This window comes from Cyprinus carpio, chromosome A4 (genome assembly GCF_018340385.1).
Source record: "Cyprinus carpio isolate SPL01 chromosome A4, ASM1834038v1, whole genome shotgun sequence".
NCBI classification, from domain to species: domain Eukaryota; kingdom Metazoa; phylum Chordata; class Actinopteri; order Cypriniformes; family Cyprinidae; genus Cyprinus; species Cyprinus carpio.
In genome coordinates this window covers 10,117,754-10,135,796 of record NC_056575.1, presented here as the reverse complement: position 1 = coordinate 10,135,796, position 18,043 = coordinate 10,117,754, and the positions used below count along the sequence as shown (strand labels likewise).

The window sequence follows — 18,043 nt, the reverse complement described above, 5'->3', positions numbered from 1 at the left end:
TGATTGCATATGGCCTCAATCTTCACTTCCACCCCTCTAAACCAGACCTTTACTATTTTTTTTTCCTACTTCAATAACACTAGAGCATTTTAACAACCGTCATCTTGCAGAAAAACAAAGACTAAGGCTTTATCCACCTCCTGTCTCACAGTGCCAGAGGGCTCAATTGCCACCTTTATTACATTTCATCTCATTGCACTGTATCACTTCTCTCAGTTAACGAGAAACCGTTCCCCTCCACAACTCCAGTACGTTCCCCTGACCTTTCAGCATTTGTCTCTGGGCTCTCATGGAGGAAGGTTAGAGCGAGATGGCCATTTTTAAAACATCTTCACAAAAATGCCACCTCACAACAGGTGCTAAAAGTGTCTGCCCTTGTTGAGAGGTTGCTTTTTAGCCTTGAGCGCAAGGTCATTGTTACATCAAGGATTTACTGCATAGTGCTCTGACTGGTTCTTTTCAAAATGCATAGAATGTTAAATCTAGTTCCTCTGTTCCAATCTACCAACTCGTTTTTCTCTGAATCTATTCATTCCGGAATGTTCCAACAGAATTTTCTCCAGCTGCAGATGCAGTGCGGGCCGGCTAATAAGAATGCAGGGTAAACGATGGTGGACTAATTCCTGGGATTCACTAAAATGGCTATTGACGGCTGCAAGGGAGCAGATGGAAGCAATTAGCATTATTAGTTGGTTGTGCTTTGTCCTATCTGTCTAAGTAAACATCTGTGAAAAGACAACAGATCCGGCAAAGGCTCTCATCGAGTAAACGGAGAAAACCAAGCAGCTCAACTGAACGGAGATTCTGCAGACAGCAATGAGATCTGCCATCCACGGCCCACACAGAAAACTGAACAGCTTAGGAATACATATGATAAAAAATATCAATGTGCTGTCTGCGCCCATCTGGAGGAACAGAGATGCGATCATTATCAAATTCAACAGAAATGGTCCAAAAGGTAGAGCTAAGAAATAGACAGCTGAATAAAAACACTTAGACTTAGAATGTCTAAAGTCATGCTGAATCTCTTGTGGTGCTACTCATTTTCAAAAAGCAGCATTTCACAAGGCACAGATGAAGAAAGGGAAAAACAGCTTTTACCCATTCACTGTAAATTTTTGTATCAGTGATAGAGCAGCACTGCCCTCCACTGCTTCTCTCTCTACACCAACCACAACCCCTCTAAAACTATTGATCCGTCCCTTTCCAATGCCAAAACATGGGTTTGACTCACAAGTATTAGCCCTTCAGTGTGTGCTTTGGAATCAGTTACCAGCCCAGGTTCATTTTCAAAATTGATTTCATCGTGTGTGCAGCGATGCTTAATTTTCTAATAAATGCGTGACGCTCCGGCAAATGCATGTTTCATATGAGGAAAAATTGATTGTGGCACAGACCGTGTTCAAGTTCTGATTGCATTATGATGTTTGCATGTCTCCGACAGAATTGGCTGTTTAATAATCTAATTACTTTGTTGTGTGGTGAGATCTAACATAAGTATTCTCACAAAGAGTGCATCTATCATATGGAAAAATTCCTTCCCCATCGCTTCAGTCAAACAGTGGAAAGATCACCTGTGTCTGGCCACCTTTTCCCGGCACTGCCGTCCCTACCTGAATAAACCCATCTCAAACATCAATGACTGATTGTGCATTAATTTTCATGCTATTGATTAATATCAGAAAAGCCGATAGACATGAACGTCACATCTTTGTTGCAGTCCTATGGGAATATTAGATGTGCACTGGGAAGAACGAGCAATATTTTATAATGGAAAGCAACAACAATATCCATTTAAATATCAATGCAGGCATATTTCAGGTGGTTACAAAGGTTCACAACCTCTTATACACCTTCTAGCGAGATTTCACCGTGCAACCAACAAAAAGTTAGCATGCTGCCACAAGACCACTACTCCAGCATAGCTGTATGGTGCACAACACTGTAGGATTTCTGCATCTACCCGAGATGAGCTTTGTGTATCTTAAAATTGTCTGCTCATCCATATTCATGCATTTGCGATGTGTACATGTGGGCAGTGGTGGTGAGGTGAGTCTCATTTGCATGTAAAGTGCTTTGGGTGTCTACAAAAGCTCAATACAGATGCTATGACTCATTTATTCAAATTTTATATGTATAATCCATACTTCACCAATTAGTTTTGCAGACAGTGCTGGACAGCTTTGAGAGGACACATATAGAGGTGAGTGTGTGTCTGATAAATTGTGACCAGCAAATAAACTTCTATGGATGAGGATTCAATTGCCCGTATGTCACAGCAACCCAGCTAGAAGTGAATGGGGTTGTCGCATCTCCACTAACTAAAATAAAATATGCTACACATCTGTAGCTCCCACAACCCTGCACACGCTGCACTGTTCATATTTCATCAGTACTGTAAAGTTTCCTTCCACCCACTGGGAATGAGATTAAAATGCAGAGATGGTCGGCACACGGCCGCTGTGAAACAGATAGGTGCATCCATGAAAGTTTAAAACACCATTTTTTGTTGGAGCTCATTTCAGTTTATCTGCTCATATGGAGAAGTCATCGTTCACATAGACTCTGTGGCGATGGCTGATGTACTGTGTTAAAAGCACATAATTGTGGCAAGTTTTCTGCATGTTATCTGTTCTGCTAATGGTGCCGTCACGCCGTGATGGGTGAGAGGTCAAGGCACAGTAAGAAGTTCAGGAAGTCAATGAGAAAATGTTATGTTACAGTTAAAAGAACAGTTCACCCAATAAAGTTCTACTTTTGTGTTCCATAAAATAAGAGTCATGCTAGTTTGGAACTACATGAAATCGAAATATGTTATTTATGCGTATTTGGCGTGCTGTCCAGGGGGAGGGCTCCATATTGTGCACAGTATACTTACTATATGATGCAGAAATGGTAAAAGCATTATGGTAGAATGCCGAACATAGTCTATATACACTAATATACACTTCCACTGTTTCGAGGACCATAAAACTATAAAAACAGACAGAATGTGAATTAAGATGTTAGCAGTAACCCTCTGGAAATCTCATTTGATCTAAGCAGGCAAACGCAGAAAACCTTTTTCACGACTAGACATTACAATTCATGAGAGCAATTTGCCCATAATGTTTGTCCATTGATATAATGAGTCTTATAACTAGAATGCCTGCTATGATAAAAATTTCCATTTATCTTCATGAGAGGATAAATGTCACAATAAAAATGCACATCTCTGACTATTAGCTTTCCACGAGGCTAATGTTTGATCTGACATTTACTATCAAGTTAAAAGTTTGACATTGTACCTCCTATTGGCTTCAAAACACATCAATCAATCCTGTCAGGGGAGGCAAGGACCTTCCACCAGTTGTCACTGAATGATACTTTAAATGATTAATAGCTGGACAAAATCAGTTGATTTTCGTGGTAAAATAGGGTGTGATACTGAGAAAAAAAAATGGTTGGCTTTCTCTCTTGGTCATTTAGATGGCTGGAGATACAAAAAGGGAAACAAAAAAGCACCACAACTATCAACTTCAGCAAGGCTTGAAGACAAACCACTCATTCAACTAGATGGGTAAAGTTTGTTTGACAATGCCTGGTTTGAAAGTTAAAAATGATTTTAGAAGCTTGAAGTTTGAAGGTTTTACACGCCATACTGTCATTCAGTCAGACAGACATGGGGCTTGGAATTTATGCCTTTACTCATGCCATAAGACTGCAGCAGTACTGCTCCAAGGTGCTGGTAGCTCAGTATGGAGCACTATAGTCTTTAAACACAAAAAGTTTGGGTTGGAGTCCTGGCTATGACACACATGCCACTGGGCTTGCTGGCTCAAAACCAAAGAAAAACTGATTCACTTTTCATTGAATCAAGGTTTGGAAAACCATTGCAAACAAGGTGTTAAAATCAAGGTGTTTGCTAGAGGGGTTCATTTATTTAGACACTGGCCAGGAAATTCTGTGATCTGACCTCCCCCAGTGGGCAATGCACAGGTCAAACACATGATGGCACTGTTTCTGGTTGCTCTTGATCAATTAATACACCTGAACATAGCTGTTTTGCAGCTGGACTTATGGAATAGTCAAGTCTCGTTTGCTGCTGTGAAAGGGTAGGTTAGACTTTTTTTTACAGCACCAATTTCCTGTTGGACTGTTTCCCAGAATGCACTAGAGTATGAATAAATCATGCAAATTACTTCCTCATTGTTCAATGTTTTTGCTCTTTACTGCATTATTTGCACTGAAGTTGTTGAGGCTAACCATTAATTAATGTGATACTGTGTCACCATCTTTGTGTTTGAGAAAAATTAAGGATCATGCTGAATTTAAACAGCTTAATGAATTATTACAATTGCATCTCAAGGTGGCACTCTTGAAAGTTCAGTTTAATCTTTTAAAATTCAAAATATGGTGCTGTGAAGTGAGGGTCAGTTAGAAGATCCTTGTCTTTGTCATCAGGACACAAACACTGACTTATTTTATTTTATTATTTTTGACTTTTATTTTATTTTATTAAATGTTTTCAGAGTTCTGCCACTCATATTTCATATACTGTTGTAAGATATGACCTTTGGACCAGGTAGAACAAAGTTTGGTTTATCTCATCTTCAGATATTCATTATGTTTTCATATCATCTTATTAAACATTACACCCTGAAACTACCATAGCTCTTTATGAGAGACCAGTTGGTGTGGTGGTTAACAACAGGTCTTTGTCAAACAATATATCTACACAAGTATAGATTCAAATCTAGCAGATTAGCTTTTTTTCTATAGCCAATGTTCATATACAGTACATATACAAGAATAACTGCTGAATGATTCACTGACACAAAGGTTTAAAGACTTCTTTCAAATTTTGTAACTTTTAAAGTGAATTTTATATAAAACAAATCATACAGGCTTCTGTTTATATCCCCTTTTTGTTTAAGGAAGTTCAGTTAGTGTGGTGGTTAACAGCAGGTTGTTGATAAACAAAACCACAACACAAGTGTGGGTTCAAATCCTACAAGTAGTGATATTTTATTTTAACCTAGCTAGGCTATAGTTACAGTATAGCCTAAGCTCATACACGTATATTTGTACAAGTAGAAGCCATTAATCAATGATTCAGTGGTGCACAGGATAACTGTGTTTCAAATAAAAAACAACTCTTGGTTCAAATCCCATAACATTTAAAGGTTTCTTTATATAAAGCATAGAGTTTTCACCCAAAAAAGGTACCTGTTTTCATAAAATCCTGTTGGAATGAAGGTTAACACCAAGTCTTTGACAAAGAAAATTACAACACAAGCAAAGACTCGAATCCCACAAATTAGCTTTAGTAATTTTATTTTTATTTTTTCATACATACAAGAACAACTGAGTGATTCAGTGGCGTAAAGGGTAATCGTTTGCCTTCCAACATTACAGGCTTGCGTCAAATTCATTAACTTCAAAAGTTTCTTTTATATAAAACAAAACAGAGGCCTGTCACACCAAAAATATAGTTTTGCTTGTGAAAGGCCAGCTGGTGCGCTGGTTAACAGTGGGTCTCTGACAAACAAAACCACAACACAAGTGTGGTTTCAAATCCCACAGTGGTAAAGCTTTCCTTTTTTTCATTTAGACTAAATTCCTACACATATATTACTACAAGTACGATCAACAGCTTGGTGATTCAGTGGTGCAAAAGATAATTGTTTGCCTTCCAATACGAATATCTTGGTTCAAATCCATAACATTTGAAGTTTCCATTATATAAAGCAAAGCATAGAGGCTTGAATTTTGACCCCAAAAAAGTCACCACATTTTGTGAAAGACCTGTTGGTGTGGTGGTTAATGGGGGTATCTTTGACACACACAAAAAAACCATAACACAAGTCTGGGTTCAAATCCCATTATTGTAAACCTCTCTTTTTTTTTTTTTAACCTAGCCTAGGATCATACATTTTTACTTCTATAAGCACAAACAACAGTTTGGTGATTCAGTGGCATGAAAGATAATTGTTTGCCTTCCAATGCAAACATCTTGTTTCAACCCCCATAATGTTTAAAGGGGTCATATGATGCGATTTAAATTTTTCCTTTCTCTTTGGAGTGTTACAAGCTCTTGATGAATAAAGAAGATCTGTAAAGATGCAAAGACTAAAGTCTCAAATCCAAAGAAATATTCTTTATAAAAGTTAAGAGTCAACCACACCCCCTGAAACAGCTCGTTCTAACACACCCCCACATGTCTATGTCACGATGCTGATTTGCATAACGCCGCCCAAATGTTCATGCAAAGAAAGAAGGCATAACTTTTATTCTGGCTGTTGCCACTGCTGCCATGTTGTGGAGACGCTGTGGGTTTCGTTCTGAAAGCAAAACTACCTTGTTTGGCCTTCCATACGAGGACACAACTAGAAATCAGTGGTTAAGTTGTATTTACAGCACTGTTCCAGAACAGCTCAACCCAAATATTCAGATGTGTGCAGCACATTTTACGGAGGACAAGGACTGTGTCATGAACCAGTAGCCTACAATGCTTCTGTGCAAAAAGGCTGTTTCCGTAAAGTAGGGCAATTCCAACTTTGAAAGGACAGTCTGGCGCTTCTGACTCACAGCCTGTAAGTATGTTTACATATTTAAAGAATTTGCCACTGATGATTCAAAACCAAGTTTTAAGCAGTGTAGAGTAGGCTTGTTGCTTGTCATTTCTCCAATCACAAATGCAGACATGGTTTTATGTTTAAGCAGTGCAATACGCAATGCAACATGTAAAAGACAGTATAAGTCATTATAATCAGTAATTACGGCCCCACTGGATGCAACAAATGCCTCATTTGTAATGGGTTTTATTGGTTTTGTTTCGTCTTGCAGGGAGACGGCATCACAGTATGGTAAGGGGTGTAACATTTCCGTCACACGCTTGAGGCATTCAACCAATCACAATGCACTGGATAGCTGGCCAATCAGCATACACCTCACTTTTCAAAACGATGAGCTTTGTAAAAATTGATGCGTTTCACAAAGGCAGGGCATAGAGGAGCAACAATAATGTACATTGTGTGGAAAATAATGTGTTTTTTTAACCTTTAATCGCATAAACACATTGCATTAAACCAAACACACAAAATAATGTTCTTTTTAGCAACATCATATGACCTCTTTAAATATATATACAAACAAAATATAAAAATAAATCATATAATGTCTCGCTTAACGGCGTAACGATATAAACAGCAGAAAGAGTCTCTGAAAACGCGCAAACACAGATAGCGAAATAAACAATGACAACTCAATAGAAAGCCGTGTTTTCCTGACATTATTTCGCGGATATATGCCATATTTTAGTCTCATCACATGCAACTTGAACTGCAAAGATGTTGTGGCATGCGTCTGCCGCAGCGGTGCGCCCGCGTTGACAGCAGCGCAGGAAACACTGCCATAGAGCAAAAACATCGAGCTTCAGATTCAGAAGAAGAGCTAAGGACAAAACGAAGTCGCTTTAAAGACATTTTATCGTAGAAATAGATATTTTAACCAACTTTACTGCTCTATAATGGATGCAATTGGACAAGCTTTAAGCGGGAACGTACTTACAGGTGAGTCGCTTGACGCTGTTGCACTTTATCGCAGTGTATAGGTCAGACTGTCATTTGTTTACTCGGTAATGACAGACTGTTCTAAGCGTTGTTCTTCTTGTTGGTCACGAGACATTCCTAGGTAGAATTATGAACCGATAGCCAGTTTCATTATAAATGACAAATGTTACAGCCGATAAACATACAGTAGGCCTAAAGCAGCCAGAGTAATACGACTGACACTTTTAATGAATCAAAAACATACACCGCAACCAATGTAGTCCGATTCCCGAGCGAATGATTCAAATGATTCTTAGTGAATGAAACACTATAGTATTTGATGACTGGTTGTTCATATGACAACGCGGAGTTAAAGATTCCCATCAAGTTTAATATATATATATTTTTTTTAAATCAATACTTAGAGTAAAGAATTTCAGTAAAGATGTAACAAAAGATTTATATGTAAAATAAATGCTGTTCTTTTGATCTTTAATCAAATAATCCCATAATAATAATCACAATTTGAAGAAAAGCTCGTTTGTCATGTTTCTGAGATCTCCAACGTCCACCTATAATGCAAAGTCTCAAAAGTGACAAACGCATTAATTAATCATGGGAGTGAATCTGCTAAATAGTTGTGTGAGTTACTCCTGAAATTACTAGGATTAACAGTGATGATCTTATAGCAACGGATGGGACAAAGCACCTGACAAGCCAGTGTCAAAAGAGACCTGTGCATAAAGTGTTGGAGTGTAAATGGCTAATAGACCCACAACAGTAACAGACAAGAATAAGAAAAATGAGTGTGCAAATAAATGAGAGATGTATAAATAAATGTGCCTGGTGTATGATATGTGACATCCGTATGTTTTCAATTAATTAAAAACCTCAAAAAGCAAATTTGTTGTCTCTAGAAACTCACTGCCTGTGAGAATATGCCAGTGAAAACTTTAATAATTTAAAAATTAAGCAAGTTAATGTTCCTGAATGAATCCGTGTTTTTGAATGAATCAGTAAGTAAATGATTCAGTGAGTCACAATTTGAAGGCACTGCTGTTGCTAAATCAATCAGTGTTTTTGAATGAATCGGTTGACTCAGTGATTCGTTCCTGAATGAATCAATGTTTGTAAATGATTCGACCGGTTGAATGATGTCGTGATTCACTCATGAAGACTGATAAAGTAACTTTAATGCCACCTACTGGTGTAATAACGTAACTGTAGAAAGAGTCATTGAACCATTCCTTGCCACTAATGCCCAGACTGTGATTAATGACATTAGACAATCAAATTTGAGGATAAACACTAACTGATGTATAATGTATAAATTCTAATTATTATTACAAATTAAATGCAGATCCTCAGATAAGTAAAAACAACTCGTATATCATATGTAAACACATATGAAATGCAATTATGTCAATAATTATTACTGATTATAGTGTTAAAGGTCATTTTTAGGGCAGTTTTATTAAGGCAATAAAAACAACATTGCTTGTAATTCAGGATTAGGGATTAATTCAAACATGACAAATATCTTTTAACAGAAGCGATGACACCCAGAATACACTAATATTGTGCCAGCACATTTTGCATAGGCAAAAAAAAAAATTATATTTCCTCAGAAAATGTCAATTTCTGACCCAGGAGAACTATAGGCTCTATACGTGTGTTAAAGTGGGAGTCTTGATAAAGCAAAAGGCATTGTGAGTGATGTGTCTACTTTATACTTATCCTCTGCTTTTGGGGAAAGAATATGTGCAGCCTTTCATTTTAGCTTCTCCCTTATATTCCTGATCATCTTACTCCTCCTCTCTCACAAAAATTGAGAACCCAGGCACTGGCATCGAAGCCAGTCGCTTGTCTTCATATAGACCTTATGTAGCCCCACCCCTTTTCAGCACTGCACTTGTTTTCTTCTTTTGTTAACTCTACAGTAAGTAAATTCACTTCGCCAGCTAATTAAAGTTCAAAAGCAATGTTATAGTGCTACAGCAAAAACAGACATTTAAAGGCAAAATTCTAAAGATGGCTGCGCACATTTCTCTGATGCATAAGGTCTTTAAAAATGTGGGAAAAAATGACATTTTCACCTGCCTTTAATTCACCCAAAGTTTAGAATTTGGGCTGTATCATTGGCGAGTGGTCACTTCTTTAATTGGGCATGTTATCAGAGATAAATAAACACAAATAAGAAACAGCATGGCAGGTTTCGATTTAAAAGTAGATTGTCAGGAATAGCATTTGACAAGACATTTGACTTTCAAAGGGGGTGATTCTATTCTATTCCCACAGTAAATACACACACACACACACACACACACAAAAATTTTTCAAGTACAAATGCAACAATAAAAATCCTCAGAAATTTTCACTTAGATTAGTTTGCTCAATTATGTTGTCAAATAATGTGTACCTTTAAAATGCTTTGTCAAAGCCACAAACCAGTAAGATCATATGTTTTCAGTGGACTTTCAAATTTGCTTTGCTTGAGAATAGTTAGTCTTTTATTTGATTTAGTCAAGTAAGTTTTGCATCAAATAAAATGTTTTCGATAATTGAGATCACCAAAAACAGCACATTTATACACTTGGATGAGCAATTCACAGACAACTTTTCTTGCACATGAAATCAAACACATGCCAACAAACCAATGAGAACACAAAACCAGTCAAGACAATTCATAGCAGAATAGAGCATAGCTGCCAAAGCTGGATCCTCTCAGCCGAATCCCTCGAATCGCAGAATTTATAGACATTTACTTACATATTGCCATGTGCTATTAGCCTTATATTACATCTCAAATGACAAGGGAACTTAAGTTCATAATATTTAGCCAGTCCCCAAACCCATTATCTAAAATATATCACTTATTTCCTTAAATGAATCAGTGTTTTGAATTAATTGGCCGATTAAGTGTTTCAGTGAATCTCTCACAAAAAAAGTCAATATATGCCATTTTCATCTGCATTCAATTCACATAAGGTAAAATTACTGTGAGAAATTAGTAAATTAATTATTAAATTAAATTAACTTGAAAAAGTAATTGAAATCAGAATATTAGAATGATTTGTGAATGATTATGTGACACTAAAGACTTCATGAATGGCTGCATGAAATTAGCTTTGTCATCAGAGGAATAAATTTACAATTTAAAAAAAAATAGAAAACAGCTGTTTAAATTGTAATAATATTTCACAGTATTGTTGTTTTTATGTATGTATTTTATGTATTTTTTTAATCAATAAAAGCAGCCTTTAAAAAAAAATCTTACAACCCCTAAATTTTTGAGTTCACTGAAACTGAAAGACTGCCTCTCTAATCTTTCACTGGCGCACTAAGTGATATGTGTATGTCTGCCAGCATACTGACAAAACACACACAAAAGGCAAGAAAAAACAAAGAGCTCTTAGCAGATTGGAACGTATCACACATCTAAACATATCCGTGACTGTCTGAAAACGCTATAAACACTTTTGTCATTACCACAGGCACAGAAGAGGGGAAAGCCATCACTTTCAGCTACAGTTTGAATGAAAAGCCTAACAATATATGAACACATCAGCTCAGTCTAGCCTTGCAGCACAACAGGATGCTGCAGTCTCAGAAAACAGGTGTTTTCTCAGGGCAGAAAACCTCAGGCAGTCTGACATGTATTCTTATCAGATTTCCCACAATCCTTTAGGCACATGGAGGAATGTTCGGAGACAGAATGGAATGGAGGAATCCAAATGCCTGAGGAAGTGAGATAATTGTGTATCGTACTTAACATTCACTGTAGCAGCCTGGTCAAACAAACCAAATCAAAATACTGACCGATCCAATGTAGAGTTAAAGCAAGCAAACAGACCTCAAAAACATTAGTGTACTGTATGAGAGTGGTAGACACCTGAGTTCCTACAAGTACAATATGAAGTAACATCTGGGTTTATGTCTTCCCCTGCAGAATATGGGATGTGTTTGCACCGTTATACCCAGCCAACCGAAACAGAGCTCTGGGACATGTGGACAGACATTGACTGTAATGATGGACATCTGCACATGCACAGGTAATGCTTATAACGTTTCAGTGTGTGTTGTTGGCTTTTGAACGTGTCGGTTACTATCATTTTCTTTCTGAAGGAGCTATCCTTTGGAAAGCAAATGATGGTAACCGAAGCGGGTGGGGAAGGGACGGGGAATGAAAATTTTTATAGCAAATTTTTTTTTTTTTTTTTTTTAAGGCAAGAAGCATAACCCCTTCTGGACATCGTGCTGGAGCTCGGGGGGGACCCCATGATCCCCCACACCTTCTCACTCACGCCACACCATTCACTCATATCGCGGAGATCTGGCTGGATTCGAACCAGCAACCTCTGAACCGTGAGGCAGTGCTCTTACCGCTGAGCCACAGATCTCTTATATGAACATGTGCAGGAACTTATATTTCACTATTTACATGTATGTGACTTGGGATTTTACAATAAACCAATTAAAGTTACAAGCTAACACTGAGCTAGGGTTTGAAGCCATGACTCCATCGCAACCACGTCCACAACTAACGTGTGTTTTGCCACTGCACCATCACAGCTTCCACACTGAGTGGTAGGATTTGGGGCACTTTGTTGGATATAATCACATCAATTTAATGTTAAGAAGAATTGGATTTGAACCTCTGACTCTATTATAAACTTGTCTGTAGCTAACAGGTGCATATCCATTGCACCATTATGGCTTTCATACTGTGAGATGGCATTTGGGACACTTTGTTGGATATAATGACAACAATTTAACCTATGCAAGAATGGGATTTGAACCCATAATTCCATTGCAACCTTGTCTGCAACTAACGTGTGTTCAGCCACTGTACCATTGTGGCTTTCACGCCAAAAAATGGCATTTAGGACACTTTGCTGAATATAATGAAAACAATTTAATTTATGCAAGAGTCAGATTTGAACCCATAATCCCATCGCAACCTTGTCTGCAACTTAGTATGTTTAAGCCACTGCTCTACCATGGCTTTCACAACAAGAAATGGCATTTAGAACACTTTGTTATTATAAAATAATTGTAAAACATTTATTATAAAATGTGGTATTTGTACTGTAAAACAAGGCAAAAATACTGAGTAAGAATTTTTTTTTTGCATTGTAGGTGGTTGTCACTCTATGCTAGACATACACTGTACCATATCTGACTCTAGGTTCAGGGTGAATAAGACATGTTATGTTATGACTAGAGTGAGTCGAAGCTGGTGATGTATATTCTAGGAGGCGTCCATCTGTTGCTTGGAGAGTCATGAGTCACGGGCCCATATTCATGACCTCATATGAATGTTTCTAGGGGTTTGGAGCAGAAGGTGGAAGACGGAAATGTCTATGCAACCCAAAACCTTGGACCAGAGAGGTGATGGTCAACTCAGATTACAGACTGTGACCTCTGTGTGGTTGACAGCTGACTTTGAGAGGAAAAAAGGTCACTGCTGATGTCTAGCAGAACCAGACCTATAGCAAAACCCAATGACACTTGTAAAAAAAAAAAAAAAAGGGTAAGGTAAGATTTGAATGGTTCAACTTACTATAATCATAACATTCATAACATACATAGGCCCTAATGCACAGAAATCATGCTTGAATTAACGATTATGTGCTCTTCATTAAATAGCTGTCTGTATTTTCTTTTACTTTAGCCTTTTTGCAGACCAATGTGTTTATTCAACATGTTCCAATTTGGCGCAAATCCATTCCACCGTTTTGCTTTCGGAAAATGAGAGCAGGACTCGAAAACCCTGAATGCTAAAGTGTTCTTCAGAGCACCTGCACGCTCGAATGGGCTTCAGATGGCAATTAGGAAATGGCCTGTGAAATGACTTGATAACAGCAGAATCCAGAGATAGTGGAGTCCAATTCGTTTAAAGCTGAGTATTTGTGGCCGCTGGGGCTTGGGGGCAGAGGCTTGCTGATAGTACATTAAATTATGTCTTGACCACAGCAGCCTGAAGTCAGCCTTGAAAAACATCATTCAGCTGATGCAAAGTCAGAGAAACTCAAAAGCCCTCTAATAATACAGCAGCATCCGAGCGAACACAGGATAAGCTCTCCCTTCATTCACTGTCATTCACAACCACAAATAAATAAATAACCATCCACCAGTTGACCAAAAATTTTTATTGTTATTGTCAACATGCTGGTGGAGTTTTTGCAATTGCAACTTTATTTCTCATTATAGTGACTTCCTATTTCCTAAATGCAGTTGTATTTCTCACAGTGTGACTTTCTTTATTTATTTTTTATAATTAATATTCTATTATGAGGAGGAGGGATTCTTTGATGGAAGAAAAAATAATAAAAATAAATAGGTCTTTATTTCATATATAATTCAAAATCTTCAGGAGCTGCAGTTCCACCTGCTCATCTTGAGTGGCACAGTGACCTTTTGTTTGTCACAAATTTGCAAATAAATTTGTCTCTGTTGTCATAGAGACAAATATATAAGAAATATTTATAGCTTGGTATATTTTCTCAATTCACCCACCACTGACAGATGTCATACAGTGAGATTATTAAATCAATTCGGGTTTAAAGGGACTGTTTCCCCCTCACCCATATATGACAAATTGCCAACTGCACCTGTCAGACTGAATTGAAAACTGCTGATCATTATTTGTGTAATATTCAGCAGCTAAAATAGAATATAACACTAGAGAACAAATAGCTGAGGGTAGGACCACTAAGACTTTGAAAATATTGCATGACCATAGTTGTATTTCTTAAAAGCAGGATTTCTCATTTTGCTATTTTTAGAAATGAAATCCTCGTCACAGCCTTTATACTAATTAATGACATCTATTCTGCTCAACCAAGAAAGAAAAAATCCAACTTGCATAAAACTCCTATTCCTCTGACAAGCCCCTCGTCAATGCAAATGGAGATGCTGTAATGTGGTATCAAAACAAAGACTGAATGGACATGGAGATAAGCTAATTGGTCTCCTAACAGAGCACATTCTGTGGCCCATCACATAATTGCATTATGACTGAAGCACTTCTCGTCATGGAAACAGGAGATATTTACATTCTGACAATTGAGATCAGCGTTGAACCGCTCACTGCCCTAATTAGTGGGACGACCAATGACATCACATGCTACTAAATTGATTAACAAGGAAACTGATGGAGACCTTGACTGGTACATGAGAAGACAATGTTACAATAACAGCTAAGATATCTTTCTTTTTTTTTTTTTTTTTTTTTGTTTTTTTTGTATTTTTTTTTTTTTTCTTTCTTCTTTTAAGCAGCTACAGTATCATTGTCAATTTTAAAGGGATTATATTGTCGTGTGATATTATTCCTTGAAAATCACACCGTTCTTTTGTCCCCCTTGCTCACACCCCGTAGCTAATATTATTTTTATTGCTATCATATTTTCCATTTATTTGCAAAACTATTCATGGACCACTGAACATAACATTATCAGAAGCACACAAACATTTACTCACTGAGATTTTCAATTTGTAAATGATGCAAGAAAAATACACAAACATGATTGCATGACACAGAAGACTGATTTAATACATCTACAATGAGTAATTGTTTTAATATAATGGGAAAAGTCCCACAGCAAGAAAACATAATCACAAAAAAGTATTAGGAATCTTTAAACTATATATTTAAAGTAATATAAAATAAATGCATTTTAATATATAAAATTAATAGAAGCAAGATGAAAATAGAAATACTTTTTTGTTTTCTATTTAAAAAAAAAAAATTGTTTAAATTTTTCAACAAGTATGGTTTCTTATTCTTACGATTCTCCCAATTATCTTTTTTTAATGAGCCCTGTGTCTATGCAGGCCCATTCCAATGCAATGAACGCAAAAGCATTATCCAGCTAGGTTAATGACCCACAGACCTGCCTCGCTTAAATGATTTGGAACTGAGCTATTGTGCCCCTCAACAGCCACATTGACAAATTGTCCCATATACACACACAACCCATAAACTGTATACAGAAACTGAATTGAATCTCAGAGTAGATGTGGGATGAGAGGGAATTATTGGAAGCGTCTATAACATCAGGGTTATTGCTTGTTATGAGAATGTTTTCAATGGAAACAGAGACCATTTTAGAGATACACAAAGCTAAAATGTTGCTCATAAACTTTCACCAATTTAAAAGAGGATGACAAATGCGATTTTAATTAAAAATAAAAATAAAAAGAATGAAAAAAAGTCCAAGTAGGATCTGAAAGCTTTTAAATGTGAACTTTTGGAACCCATGGTATCATTTTCTCGACACAAAGAGGGAGACGGATTTATTTTTTTCTATAAGACAATCTTTCTTGAGATTCTACATTCATGAAGGGGCCATTTTAATATCCAGTTTTTATGGAGAATGAATATCTGGCCTTCATCCAAACTGTTTGATTCTTTCCTTTTCCAGCTTCACATCTTTAAAAAAAACAAAACAGGATCTCACAGTAAAACAAATGTCAAATCAGGCAATCAATAAAAGCTCACATCAAACAACAGATTGTAAGCTTCGAGGAAAAAATAATATATGGGTGTTACAAAGCTTACCGTCTAGCAGATAATAAAGAAAAAATGTTGCTTTTATACAAAATATTTGATAATCCACTTTGTGGCGGGCAGAATGAGGGGGATTTTATAGGATTTTTATTTTTATTTTTTTTTTCATATATTCTCCGAGATGAATCATAATTACCTAAAGGCCTTAATTATGTGTAGAATCATAGAAAAAGAAAAGATGACAGAGACATAGAGGGGAAAAAAGATAAGAGAGATGGTGTGACAGAAGAAAAATGCTCTCTGGTGTTTGAGCATTGGTCGCTATGGGAGGCAACCTATTGCTTTTCCCTGTTTCTACCCCACATTTCATGCAGACATACAGCCAGCGGAGTGACATCAGGTCCAATCAGCTCACAGCAATGTGACGGAAGCACTAATTACTACTGAAAGGGGAGGACAAGAGAGAAGCAAACAGAGAGATATGAAAAGCAAGTGGTGGTGTTGGGGGGGGGGGCGTCAGGATACTATATTGAAAGTGTTGACAGTGTCAGAGCTTAGTGATATTCTCAATGGATGAGCAATAAGCAGGCCATCGAACTAATGCACTGAACCTCACCAACGGGAACGTTGTTATCAGTCTTCTAGATTACTCAATAAAAGAGTCAGACCTATGAAAACAATAAGAAGATAAAGTACACTAATTTAGCTAATCAACCCTTGTCTCTGTTGTTTTCATTCCCTTATCAGGCCCAATGCAAAAGTGAGTCTGGGTAATTAGCTAGCAGACCTGAAATCTGATCTGGATGAGGAAGTCCTTGGTAAAACTCATCCACGTCAGCAAGCAAAACAGAAAAACTACAGCTGCTGGACTGTTGATGATTTATCTCCTCAACGCTTGGAGAGATTGTGATAAAGAAAGGTGGTGATATACTAAGAGTCTGTTGTAGGGTGAATTCCAATAGCAGCTGATATCCTACATTACTCTTCCTCCTGCTGCTCTATCAGCATTTCTGGAGGCCATTACTCCTCTCTTAACCTCCAGGCCTTTAATAGAAAACCCCTGTTCCCCAAATAGCTCCTGATAGACAAGCAGTGACACTAGGGGCCGCCACTTAAGGGCCTAATGACAGGGCAGATAAGCTGCCACTCTGTGGCCAAGGTGTCATTACCTGGCTGGGCATCTGGATTGATGGAACAAACCTGAAATCTCATACCGAGACGACAGCATGCCTCTCTCTCCCCATTAACTCATTTCCCTATGGATCCAAATTGAGTTTGGGTGTTTACTATTCAGAGAATTCGGTACCCTCCGCTTGTTGTTGTCTGACATTATTCATCATTTTAGTGCTGAATATTAGATTGTGTCACTCATCTACAGTTTATAAGCAGCTGATGAGGGAAAGCGATAAATCTCGGATTTGCAGACCTCTGGCGATTTATTACAGACAAGAAAAAAGTAAGCAAGCGAGCGAGTAGAAGAAGTTTGCAATAAACTTCTCTCTGCATTTAGGCTAATTTTGTTGTGGAATTTCCCAGAGGTACCAGAAGGACGATAGCGAGAGATGCAACCGAGCAAATAAAAGCAAAATCCAGTTTAAGGACTGAAAGTGTGCGCGGCTGTGTACACACTTTCCCTCTCCATCAGTCTGCATTATGGGATTTTTTTTTTTTTTTGCTGGCACTGTGAAAGGCACTTTCAGTCAGACCTGTGCTTGATAAATGGCTGGCCATCTAAATCCCGCAATGCAATGAAGGTGAACAATTCTCCAGGACGTACAGAGTAAGGAACAGATCTGCAGTGCTTATTATGAGTAGGCTAGATGACAGAAGAGCTCTGAAAGTATGAAAGTGTCAAACATAAAAAGTAAAGTGACTCCCACTGATGGAAGGTGCCCTTCTTTCCATCTTCTTTCAGGCTGACAGTATATCGTGTCCATCTTCTTTCAGGCTGACAGTATATCGTGTAATTTATATATACAAACATTTGCCTTTACTTTCA

General features: G+C 37.5%; 2 long non-coding RNA genes across 2 annotated transcripts in view; one reads left to right on the top strand and one right to left on the bottom strand.

Moving 5' to 3' along the window:
• The window catches only part of LOC109066861, a 65,453-nt gene that overhangs the window by 3,250 nt on the left and 44,160 nt on the right, over positions 1 to 18,043 (bottom strand). The window lies entirely within an intron of this gene.
• LOC109078192 lies at positions 7,321 to 13,699 on the top strand. The gene is made up of 3 exons (XR_002015716.2): positions 7,321 to 7,553; positions 11,482 to 11,584; positions 11,759 to 13,699. It is a non-coding gene; the product is annotated as an uncharacterized LOC109078192 (long non-coding RNA).